The sequence below is a fragment of the Pristiophorus japonicus genome, chromosome 29 (assembly GCF_044704955.1).
Source record: "Pristiophorus japonicus isolate sPriJap1 chromosome 29, sPriJap1.hap1, whole genome shotgun sequence".
Taxonomy (NCBI): Eukaryota; Metazoa; Chordata; class Chondrichthyes; family Pristiophoridae; genus Pristiophorus; species Pristiophorus japonicus.
Window position 1 is genome coordinate 13,726,458 of NC_092005.1, and position 16,583 is coordinate 13,743,040.

The following is a 16,583-nucleotide window of genomic DNA, read 5'->3' on the forward strand; positions in this document are numbered from 1 at the left end:
CTCTACACAGCATTGAAAACATCACTCTACACATCACTCTACACAACATTGAAAACATCACTCTATACATCACTCTACACAACATTTCAAACATCACTCTACACATGACTCTGCACAACATTGAAAAAATCACTCTGTACCCCACTCTGCACAACATTGAAAGCATCACTCTACACATCACTCAACACAACATTGAAAACATCACTCTACACAACAATCTATACAATATTGAAAATATCACTCTACACCTCACTCTGCACAACATTGAAAACATCACTCTGCACATCACTCTACACAGCATTGAAAACATCACTCTATACATCACTCTACACAGCATTGTAAACATCACTCTGCAAATCACTCTGCACAACCTTGAGAACATCACTCTGCATATCACTCTACACAACATTGAAAACATCACTCTACACATCACTCGACACAACATTGAAAACATTACTCTACATATCACTCTACAGAACATTGAAAACATCACTCTACACATCACTCTACAGAACATTGAAAACATCACTCTACACATCACTCTCCACAACATTTAAATATCACGCTACACATCACTCTACATAACACTGAAATCATCACTCTACACATCACTCTGCACAACATTGAAAACATCACTCTACACATCACTCTACACAAAATTGAAAACATCACTCTACACATCACTCGACACAACATTGAAAACATCACTATACACATCACTCTACACAACATTGAAAACATCACTCTACACAACAATCTACACAACATTGAAAACATCACTCTACACATCACTCTACACAACATTGAAAACATCACTCTACACATCACTCGACACAACATTGAAAACATCACTCTACACATCACTCTACACAACATTGAAAACATCACTCTACACAGCACTCTACACAGCATTGAAAACATCACTCTACACATCACTCTACACAACATGGAAAACATCACTCTACACAACAATCTATACAATATTGAAAATATCACTCTGCACCTCAGTCTGCACAACATTGAAAACATCACTCTACGCATCACTCTATACAATATTGCAAACATCACTCTATAAATCACTTTACACAGCATTGTAAACATCACTCTACACATCACTCTGCACCACATTGAGAACATCACTCTGCACATCACTCTACACAACATTGAAAACATCACTCTACACATCACTCGACACAACATTGAAAACATTACTCTACATATCACTCTACAGAACATTGAAAACATCACTCTACACATCATTCTGCACAACATTGAAAACATCACTCTATACATCACTCTGCACAACATTGTAAACATCACTCTGCACATGACTCTACACAACATTGAAAAAATTACTCTGTATCCCACTCTGCACCACATTGAATACATCACTCTATACATCACTCTATACAACATAGAAAACATCACTCTGCACCTCACTCTGCACAACATTGAAAACATCACTCTACACATCACTTCACACAACATTGAAAACATCACTCTATACATCACTCTACACTGCTTTGGAAACATCACTCTACAAATCACTCTGCACAACATTGAGAACGTCACTCTGCACATCACTCTACACAACATTGAAAACATCACTCTACACATCACTCGACACAACATTGAATAAATTACTCTACATATCACTCTACAGAACATTGAAAACATCACTCTACACATCACGCTCACAACATTGAAAACATCACTCTATACATCACTCTACACAACATTGTAAACATCACTCTGCACATGACTCTACACAACATTGAAAAAATCACTCTGTATCCCACTCTGCACAACATTGAATACATCACTCTATACGTCACTCTACAGAACATTGAAAACATCACTCTACACCTCACTCTCCACAACATTGAAATATCACGCTACACATCACTCTACACAACATTGAAATCATCACTCTACACATCACTCTGCACAACATTGAAAACATCACTCTACACATCACTCTACACAACATTGAAAACATCACTCTACACCTCACTCGACACAACATTGAAAACATCAATCTACACAGCACTCTACACAACATTGAAAACATCACTCTACACAGCATTGAAAACATCACTCTACACATCACTCTACACAACATTGAAAACATCACTCTATACCTCACTCTGCACAACATTGTAAACATCACTCTGTATCCCACTCTGCACAACATTGAATACATCACTCTATACGTCACTCTACAGAACATTGAAAACATCACTCTACACCTCACTCTCCACAACATTGAAATATCACGCTACACATCACTCTACACAACATTGAAATCATCACTCTACACATCACTCTGCACAACATTGAAAACATCACTCTACACATCACTCTACACAACATTGAAAACATCACTCTACAAATCACTCGACACAACATTGAAAACATCAATCTACACAGCACTCTACACAACATTGAAAACATTACTCAACACATCACTCTGCACAACTATGAAAACATCACATGCACATCACTCTGCACAACATTGAAAACATCACTCTACACATCACTCTCCACAACATTGAAATCATCACTCTACACATCACTCTGCACAACATTGAAAACATCACTCTACACTTCACTTTACACAACATTGAAAACATCACTCAACACATCAATCTACACAATATTGAAAACATTACTCGACACAGCACTCTACCCAACATTGAAAACATCACTCCACACAACAATCTACACAACATTGAAAAAATCACTCTACACATCACTCAGCACAACATTGAAAACATCACTCTACACATCAATCTATACAATATTGAAAACTTCACTCGACACATCACTCCACACAACATTGAAAACATCACTCTACATATCACTCTGCACAACATTGAAAACATCACTCTACACATCAATCGACACAACATTGAAAATATCACTCTACATATCACTCTGCACAACATTGAAAACATCACTCTACACATCACTCTGTACAACATAGAAAACATCACTCTGCACCTCACTCTGCACAACATTGAAAACATCACTCTACACATCACTCCAAACAACATTGAAAACATCACTCTACACATCACTCAGCACAACATTGAAAACATCACTCTACACATCACTCTGCACAGCATTGAAAACATCACTCTACACATCACTCTACACAACTTTGAAAACATCACTCTACACTTCACTCTACACAACATTGAAAACATCACTCAACACATCACTCTACACAACATTGAAAACATCACTCTGCACATCACTCTACACAACATTGAAAACATCACTCTACAGAGCACTCGACACAACATTGAAAACATCACTCTACACAACAATCTACACAACATTGAAAAGATCACTCTACACATCACTCTACACAACATTGAAAACATCACTCTACACATCAATCTTTACAATATTGAATACATCACTCTACACATCACTTCACACAACATTGAAAACATCACTCTACATATCACTCTGCACAACATTGAAAACATCACTATACATATCACATCATTCTACACAACATTGAAAACATCAATCTACACATCATTCTGCAGAATATTGAAAACATCACTGTACACAACACTCTACACAACATTGTAAACATCACTCTATACATCACTCTACACAGCATTGTAAACATCACTCTACACATTACTCTGCACAACATTGAGAACATCACTCTGAACATCACTCTACACAACATTGAAATCATCACTCTACACATCACTCTGCACAACATTGAAAACATCACTCTACACATCACTCTACACAACATTGAAAACATCACTCTACACATCAATCTTTACAATATTGAATACATCACTCTACACATCACTTCACACAACATTGAAAACATCACTCTACATATCACTCTGCACAACATTGAAAACATCACTATACATATCACATCATTCTACACAACATTGAAAACATCAATCTACACATCATTCTGCAGAATATTGAAAACATCACTGTACACAACACTCTACACAACATTGAAAACATCACTCTATACATCACTCTGCACAACATTGTAAACATCACTCTGTATCCCACTCTGCACAACATTGAATACATCACTCTATACGTCACTCTACAGAACATTGAAAACATCACTCTACACCTCACTCTCCACAACATTGAAATATCACGCTACACATCACTCTACACAACATTGAAATCATCACTCTACACATCACTCTGCACAACATTGAAAACATCACTCTACACATCACTCTACACAACATTGAAAACATCACTCTACAAATCACTCGACACAACATTGAAAACATCAATCTACACAGCACTCTACACAACATTGAAAACATTACTCAACACATCACTCTGCACAACTATGAAAACATCACATGCACATCACTCTGCACAACATTGAAAACATCACTCTACACATCACTCTCCACAACATTGAAATCATCACTCTACACATCACTCTGCACAACATTGAAAACATCACTCTACACTTCACTTTACACAACATTGAAAACATCACTCAACACATCAATCTACACAATATTGAAAACATTACTCGACACAGCACTCTACCCAACATTGAAAACATCACTCCACACAACAATCTACACAACATTGAAAAAATCACTCTACACATCACTCAGCACAACATTGAAAACATCACTCTACACATCAATCTATACAATATTGAAAACTTCACTCGACACATCACTCCACACAACATTGAAAACATCACTCTACATATCACTCTGCACAACATTGAAAACATCACTCTACACATCAATCGACACAACATTGAAAATATCACTCTACATATCACTCTGCACAACATTGAAAACATCACTCTACACATCACTCTGTACAACATAGAAAACATCACTCTGCACCTCACTCTGCACAACATTGAAAACATCACTCTACACATCACTCCAAACAACATTGAAAACATCACTCTACACATCACTCAGCACAACATTGAAAACATCACTCTACACATCACTCTGCACAGCATTGAAAACATCACTCTACACATCACTCTACACAACTTTGAAAACATCACTCTACACTTCACTCTACACAACATTGAAAACATCACTCAACACATCACTCTACACAACATTGAAAACATCACTCTGCACATCACTCTACACAACATTGAAAACATCACTCTACAGAGCACTCGACACAACATTGAAAACATCACTCTACACAACAATCTACACAACATTGAAAAGATCACTCTACACATCACTCTACACAACATTGAAAACATCACTCTACACATCAATCTTTACAATATTGAATACATCACTCTACACATCACTTCACACAACATTGAAAACATCACTCTACATATCACTCTGCACAACATTGAAAACATCACTATACATATCACATCATTCTACACAACATTGAAAACATCAATCTACACATCATTCTGCAGAATATTGAAAACATCACTGTACACAACACTCTACACAACATTGTAAACATCACTCTATACATCACTCTACACAGCATTGTAAACATCACTCTACACATTACTCTGCACAACATTGAGAACATCACTCTGAACATCACTCTACACAACATTGAAATCATCACTCTACACATCACTCTGCACAACATTGAAAACATCACTCTACACATCACTCTACACAACATTGAAAACATCACTCTACACATCACTCGACACAACATTGAAAACATCAATCTACACAGCACTCTACACAACATTGAAAACATTACTCAACACATCACTCTACACAACATTGAAAACATCGCTTTACACAGCACTCTACACAGCATTGAAAACATCACTCTACACATCACTCTACACAACATTGAAAACATCACTCTATACATCACTCTACACAACATTGTAAACATCACTCTACACATCACTCTACACAGCATTGTAAACATCACTCTGCACATCACTCTGCACAACATTGAGAACATCACTCTGCACATCACTCTACACAACATTGAAAACATCACTCTACACATCACTCGACACAACATTGAAAACATTACTCTACATATCACTCTACAGAACATTGAAAACATCACTCTACACATCATTCTGCACAACATTGAAAAAATCACTCTGTATCCCACTCTGCACAACATTGAATACATCACTCTATACATCACTGTATACAACATAGAAAACATCACTCTGCACCTCACTCTGCACAACATTGAAAACATCACTCTACACATCACTCTACACAACATTGAAAACATCACTCTATACATCACTCTGCACTGCTTTGTAAACATCACTCTACACATCACTCTGCACAACATTGAGAACATCACTCTGCACATCACTCTACACAACATTGAAAACATCATTCTACACATCACTCTCACAACATTTAAAACATCACTCTATACATCACTCTACACAACATTGTAAACATCACTCTGCACATGACTCTACACAACATTGAAAAAATCACTCTGTATCCCACTTTGCACAACATTGAATACATCACTCTATACGTCACTCTACAGAACATTGAAAACATCACTCTACACATCACTCTCCACAACATTTAAATATGACGCTACACATCACTCTACATAACACTGAAATCATCACTCTACACATCACTCTGCACAACATTGAAAACATCACTCTACACATCACTCTACACAACATTGAAAACATCACTCTACACATCACTCGACACAACATTGAAAACATCACTATACACATCACTCTACACAACATTGAAAACATCACTCTACACAACAATCTACACAACATTGAAAACATCACTCTACACATCACTCTAGGCAACATTGAAAACATCACTCTACGCAACAATCTACACAACATTGAAAACATCACTCTACACATCACTCTACACAACATTGAAAACATCACTCTACACAGCACTCTACACAGCATTGAAAACATCACTCTACACATCACTCTACACAACATTGAAAACATCACTGTACACATCACTCTACACAACATGGAAAACATCACTCTACACATCACTCTACACAACATTGAAAACATCAATCTACACATCACTCGACACAACATTGAAAACATCAATCTACACAGCACTCTACACAACATTGAAAACATTACTCAACACATCACTCTGCACAACTATGAAAACATCACATGCACATCACTCTGCACAACATTGAAAACATCACTCTACACATCACTCTCCACAACATTGAAATCATCACTCTACACATCACTCTACACAACATTGAAAACATCACTCTACACTTCACTTTACACAACATTGAAAACATCACTCAACACATCAATCTACACAATATTGAAAACATCACTCTACACAGCACTCTACCCAGCATTGAAAACATCACTCCACACAATAATCTACACAACATTGAAAAAATCACTCTACACATCACTCAACACAACATTGAAAACATCACTCTACACATCAATCTATACAATATTGAAAACATCACTCGACACATCACTCGACACAACATTGTAAACAGCACTCTACACATCACTCTGCACACCATTGAAAACATCACTCTACACTTCACTCTACACAACATTGAAAACATCACTCTACACAACAATCTACACAACATTGAAAACATCACTCTACACATCACTCTACACAACATTGAAAACATCACTCTACACATCAATATATACAATATTGAAAATATCACTTTACACATCACTCCACACAACATTGAAAATATCACTCTACATATCACTCTGCACAACATTGAAAACATCACTCTCAACATCACTCTACACAACATTGAAAAAAACACTCTACATATCACTCTGCACAACATTGAAAACATCACTCTATATATCACATCACTCTACACACCACTCAACACAACATTGAAAACATCACTGTACACATCACTCTGCACAACATTGTTAACATCACTCTGCACATCACTCTGCACAACATTGAAACCATCACTCGACACATCACTCTACACAACATTGCAAATATCACTCTACACATCACTTTGCACAACATTGAAAACATCACTCTACATATCACTCTGCACAACATTGAAAACATCATTCTACATATCACATCACTCTACACATCACTCTACACAACATTTTAAACATCACTCTGCATATCAACCTACACAACATTGAAAACAACACTCTACACAACATTGAAAACATCACTCTACACATCACTATACACAACATTCAAAATATCACTCTACACATAACTCTACACAACATTGAAAACATCAATCTACACATCACTCTACACAACATTGAAAACATCACTCTACACATCACTCGACACAACATTGTAAACATCACTCTACACATCACTCTGCACACCATTGAAAACATCACTCTACACTTCACACGACACAACATTGAAATCATCACTCTACACAACACTCTACACAACATTGAAAACATCACTCAACACATCACTCTACACAACATCGAAAACATCACTCTACACAACAATCTACACAACATTGAAAACATTACTCTACACATCACTCTACACAACATTGAAAACATCACTCTACACATCAATCTATACAAAATTGAAAATATCATTCTACACATCACTCCACACAACATTGAAAACATCACTCTACATATCACTCTGCACAACATTGAAAACCTCACTCTACACATTACTCTACACAACATTGAAAACATCACTCTACATATCACTCTGCACAACATTGAAAACATCACTCTACATATCACATCACTCTACACAACATTGTAAACATCATTCTGCACATAACCCTACACAACATTGAAAACATCACTCTACACATCACTCTGCATAACATTGAAAACATCACTCTACACACCATTGAAAACATCACTCTACACTTCACTCTACACAACATTGAAAACATCACTCTATACATCACTCTACACAACATTGAAAACATCACTCTACACATCACTCTGCATAACATTGAAAACATCACTCTACACAACATAGAAAACATCACTCTGCACATCACTCTACACAACATTGAAAATATCACTCGACACATCACTCTGCACAACATTGAAAACATCACTCTACATATCACTCTGCACAACATTGAAAACATCATTCTACATATCACATCACTCTACACATCACTCTACACAACATTTTAAACATCACTCTGCACATCAACCTACACAACATTGAAAACAACACTCTACACAACATTGAAAACATCACTCTACACATCACTATACACAACATTCAAAATATCACTCTACACATCACTCTACACAACATTGAAAAGATCACTCTACACATCACTTTACACAACATTGAAAATATCACTCTACACATCACTCTGCACAACATTGAAAACATCACTCTACATATCACTCTGCACAACATTGAAAACATAACTCTACATATCACATCACTCTACACATCACTCTACACAACATTGTAAACATCACTCTACACATGACCCTACACAACATTGAAAACATCACTCTACACATCACTCTACACAACATTGAAAACATCAATCTACACAACATTGAAAAGATCACTCTACACATCACTATACACAACATTCAAAATATCACTCTACTCATCACTCTACACAACATTGAAAACATCACTCTGCACATCACTCTACACAACATTGAAAATATCACTCTACACATCACTCTGCACAACATTGAAAACATCACTCTACATATCACTCTGCACAACATTGAAAACATCACTCTACACATCACTATACACAACATTCAAAATATCACTCTACACATCACTCTACACAACATTGAAAACATCACTATACACAACATTCAAAATATCACTCTACACATCACTCTGCACAACATTGAAAACATCACTCTGCACCTCACTCTACACAACATTGAAAATATCACTCGACACATCACTCGACACAACATTGTAAACATCACTCTATACATCACTCTGCACAACATTGAAATCATCACTCTACACAACAATCTACACAACATTGAAAACATCACTCAACACATCACTCTACACAACATTGAAAACATCACTCTACACATCACTCTCAACAACATTGAAAACATCACTCTACACATCACTCTACACAACATTGAAAACATCACTCTACACAACAATCTACACAACATTGAAAACATCACTCAACACATCACTCTACACAACATTGAAAACATCACTCTACACATCAATCTATACAAAAATGAAAATATCACTCTACACATCACTCCACACAACATTGAAAACATCACTCTACATATCACTCTGCACAACATTGAAAACATCACTCTACATATCATATCACTCTACACATCACTCTACACAACATTGTAAACATCACTCTACACATCACCCTACACTATATTGAAAAAATCACTCTACACATCACTCTACACAACATTGAAAACATCACTCTACACAACATTGAAAAGATCACTCTGCACATCACTATACACAACATTTAAAATGTCACTCTACACATCACTCTGCACAACATTGAAAACATCACTCTACATATCACTCTGCACAACATTGAAAACATCATTCTACATATCACATCACTCTACACATCACTCTACACAACATTTTAAACATCACTCTGCACATCAACCTACACAACATTGAAAACAACACTCTACACAACATTGAAAACATCACTCTACACATCACTATACACAACATTGAAAAGATCACTCTACACATCACTTTACACAACATTGAAAATATCATTCTACACATCACTCTGCACAACATTGAAAACATCACTCTACATATCACTCTGCACAACATTGAAAACATAACTCTACATATCACATCACTCTACACATCACTCTACACAACATTGTAAACATCACTCTACACATGACCCTACACAACATTGAAAACATCACTCTACACATCACTCTACACAGCATTGAAAACATCAATCTACACAACATTGAAAACATCACTCTACATATCACTCTGCACAACATTGAAAACATCACTCTACATATCACATCACTCTACACAACATTGTAAACATCATTCTGCACATAACCCTACACAACATTGAAAACATCACTCTACACATCACTCTGCATAACATTGAAAACATCACTCTACACAGCATTGAAAATATCACTCTACACATCACTCTGCACAACATTGAAAACATCACTCTACATATCACTCTGCACAACATTGAAAACATCACTCTACATATCACATCACTCTACACATCACTCTACAAAACATTGTAAACATCACTCTACACATCACCCTACACAGCATTGAAAACATCACTCTATACATCACTCTACACAACATTGAAAACATCACTCTACACATCACTCTGCATAACATTGAAAACATCACTCTACACAACATTGAAAACATCACTCTGCACATCACTCTACACAACATTGAAAATATCACTCTACACATCACTCTGCACAACATTGAAAACATCACTCTACATATCACTCTGCACAACATTGAAAACATCATTCTACATATCACATCACTCTACACATCACTCTACACAACATTTTAAACATCACTCTGCACATCAACCTACACAACATTGAAAACAACACTCTACACAACATTGAAAACATCACTCTACACATCACTATACACAACATTCAAAATATCACTCTACACATCACTCTACACAACATTGAAAAGATCACTCTACACATCACTTTACACAACATTGAAAATATCACTCTACACATCACTCTGCACAACATTGAAAACATCACTCTACATATCACTCTGCACAACATTGAAAACATAACTCTACATATCACATCACTCTACACATCACTCTACACAACATTGTAAACATCACTCTACACATGACCCTACACAACATTGAAAACATCAATCTACACAACATTGAAAAGATCTCTCTACACATCACTATACACAACATTCAAAATATCACTCTACTCATCACTCTACACAACATTGAAAACATCACTCTGCACATCACTCTACACAACATTGAAAATATCACTCTACACATCACTCTGCACAACATTGAAAACATCACTCTACATATCACTCTGCACAACATTGAAAACATCACTCTGCACATCACTATACACAACATTCAAAATATCACTCTACACATCACTCTACACAACATTGAAAACATCACTATACACAACATTCAAAATATCACTCTACACATCACTCTGCACAACATTGAAAACATCACTCTGCACCTCACTCTACACAACATTGAAAATATCACTCGACACATCACTCGACACAACATTGTAAACATCACTCTATACATCACTCTGCACAACATTGAAATCATCACTCTACACAACAATCTACACAACATTGAAAACATCACTCAACACATCACTCTACACAACATTGAAAACATCACTCTACACATCACTCTCAACAACATTGAAAACATCACTCTACACAACATTGAAAACATCACTCTACACAACAATCTACACAACATTGAAAACATCACTCAACACATCACTCTACACAACATTGAAAACATCACTCTACACATCAATCTATACAAAAATGAAAATATCACTCTACACATCACTCCACACAACATTGAAAACATCAGTCTACATATCACTCTGCACAACATTGAAAACATCACTCTACATATCACATCACTCTACACATCACTCTACACAACATTGTAAACATCACTCTACACATCACCCTACACTATATTGAAAAAATCACTCTACACATCACTCTACACAACATTGAAAACATCACTCTACACAACATTGAAAAGATCACTCTGCACATCACTATACACAACATTTAAAATGTCACTCTACACATCACTCTGCACAACATTGAAAACATCACTCTACATATCACTCTGCACAACATTGAAAACATCATTCTACATATCACATCACTCTACACATCACTCTACACAACATTTTAAACATCACTCTGCACATCAACCTACACAACATTGAAAACAACACTCTACACAACATTGAAAACATCACTCTACACATCACTATACACAACATTGAAAAGATCACACTACACATCACTTTACACAACATTGAAAATATCACTCTACACATCACTCTGCACAACATTGAAAACATCACTCTACATATCACTCTGCACAACATTGAAAACATAACTCTACATATCACATCACTCTACACATCACTCTACACAACATTGTAAACATCACTCTACACATGACCCTACACAACATTGAAAACATCACTCTACACATCACTCTACACAACATTGAAAACATCAATCTACACAACATTGAAAAGATCACTCTACACATCACTATACACAACATTCAAAATATCACTCTACTCATCACTCTACACAACATTGAAAACATCACTCTGCACATCACTCTACACAACATTGAAAATATCACTCTACACATCACTCTGCACAACATTGAAAACATCACTCTACATATCACTCTGCACAACATTGAAAACATCACTCTGCACATCACTATACACAACATTCAAAATATCACTCTACACATCACTCTACACAACATTGAAAACATCACTATACACAACATTCAAAATATCACTCTACACATCACTCTGCACAACATTGAAAACATCACTCTGCACCTCACTCTACACAACATTGAAAATATCACTCGACACATCACTCGACACAACATTGTAAACATCACTCTATACATCACTCTGCACAACATTGAAATCATCACTCTACACAACAATCTACACAACATTGAAAACATCACTCAACACATCACTCTACACAACATTGAAAACATCAATCTACACATCACTCTCAACAACATTGAAAGCATCACTCTACACATCACTCTACACAACATTGAAAACATCACTCTACACAACAATCTACACAACATTGAAAACATCACTCAACACATCACTCTACACAACATTGAAAACATCACTCTACACATCAATCTATACAAAAATGAAAATATCACTCTACACATCACTCCACACAACATTGAAAACATCACTCTACATATTACTCTGCACAACATTGAAAACATCACTCTACATATCACATCACTCTACACATCACTCTACACAACATTGTAAACATCACTCTACACATCACCCTACACTATATTGAAAAAATCACTCTACACATCACTCTACACAACATTGAAAACATCACTCTACACAACATTGAAAAGATCACTCTGCACATCACTATACACAACATTTAAAATGTCACTCTACACATCACTCTGCACAACATTGAAAACATCACTCTACATATCACTCTGCACAACATTGAAAACATCATTCTACATATCACATCACTCTACACATCACTCTACACAACATTTTAAACATCACTCTGCACATCAACCTACACAACATTGAAAACAACACTCTACACAACATTGAAAACATCACTCTACACATCACTATACACAACATTGAAAAGATCACTCTACACATCACTTTACAAAACATTGAAAATATCACTCTACACATCACTCTGCACAACATTGAAAACATCACTCTACATATCACTCTGCACAACATTGAAAACATAACTCTACATATCACATCACTCTACACATCACTCTACACAACATTGTAAACATCACTCTACACATGACCCTACACAACATTGAAAACATCACTCTACACATCACTCTACACAACATTGAAAACATCAATCTACACAACATTGAAAACATCACTCTACATATCACTCTGCACAACATTGAAAACATCACTCTACATATCACATCACTCTACACAACATTGTAAACATCATTCTGCACATAACCCTACACAACATTGAAAACATCACTCTACACATCACTCTGCATAACATTGAAAACATCAATCTACACAGCATTGAAAATATCACTCTACACATCACTCTGCACAACATTGAAAACATCACTCTACATATCACTCTGCACAACATTGAAAACATCACTCTACATATCACATCACTCTACACATCACTCTACAAAACATTGTAAACATCACTCTACACATCACCCTACACAGCATTGAAAACATCACTCTATACATCACTCTACACAACATTGAAAACATCACTCTACACATCACTCTGCATAACATTGAAAACATCACTCTACACAACATTGAAAACATCTCTCTGCACATCACTCTACACAACATTGAAAATATCACTCTACACATCACTCTGCACAACATTGAAAACATCACTCTACATATCACTCTGCACAACATTGAAAACATCATTCTACATATCACATCACTCTACACATCACTCTACACAACATTTTAAACATCACTCTGCACATCAACCTACACAACATTGAAAACAACACTCTACACAACATTGAAAACATCACTCTACACATCACTATACACAACATTCAAAATATCACTCTACACATCACTCTACACAACATTGAAAAGATCACTCTACACATCACTTTACACAACATTGAAAATATCACTCTACACATCACTCTGCACAACATTGAAAACATCACTCTACATATCACTCTGCACAACATTGAAAACATAACTCTACACATCACTCTACACAACATTGAAAACATCAATCTACACAACATTGAAAAGATCACTCTACACATCACTATACACAACATTCAAAATATCACTCTACTCATCACTCTACACAACATTGAAAACATCACTCTGCACATCACTCTACACAACATTGAAAATATCACTCTACACATCACTCTGCACAACATTGAAAACATCACTCTACATATCACTCTGCACAACATTGAAAACATCACTCTGCACATCACTATACACAACATTCAAAATATCACTCTACACATCACTCTACACAACATTGAAAACATCACTATACACAACATTCAAAATATCACTCTACACATCACTCTGCACAACATTGAAAACATCACTCTGCACCTCACTCTACACAACATTGAAAATATCACTCGACACATCACTCGACACAACATTGTAAACATCACTCTATACATCACTCTGCACAACATTGAAATCATCACTCTACACAACAATCTACACAACATTGAAAACATCACTCAACACATCACTCTACACAACATTGAAAACATCAATCTACACATCACTCTCAACAACATTGAAAACATCACTCTACACATCACTCTACACAACATTGAAAACATCACTCTACACAACAATCTACACAACATTGAAAACATCACTCAACACATCACTCTACACAACATTGAAAACATCACTCTACACATCAATCTATACAAAAATGAAAATATCACTCTACACTTCACTCCACACAACATTGAAAACATCACTCTACATATCACTCTGCACAACATTGAAAACATCACTCTACATATCACATCACTCTACACATCACTCTACACAACATTGTAAACATCACTCTACACATCACCCTACACTATATTGAAAAAATCACTCTACACATCACTCTACACAACATTGAAAACATCACTCTACACAACATTGAAAAGATCACTCTGCACATCACTATACACAACATTTAAAATGTCACTCTACACATCACTCTGCACAACATTGAAAACATCACTCTACATATCACTCTGCACAACATTGAAAACATCATTCT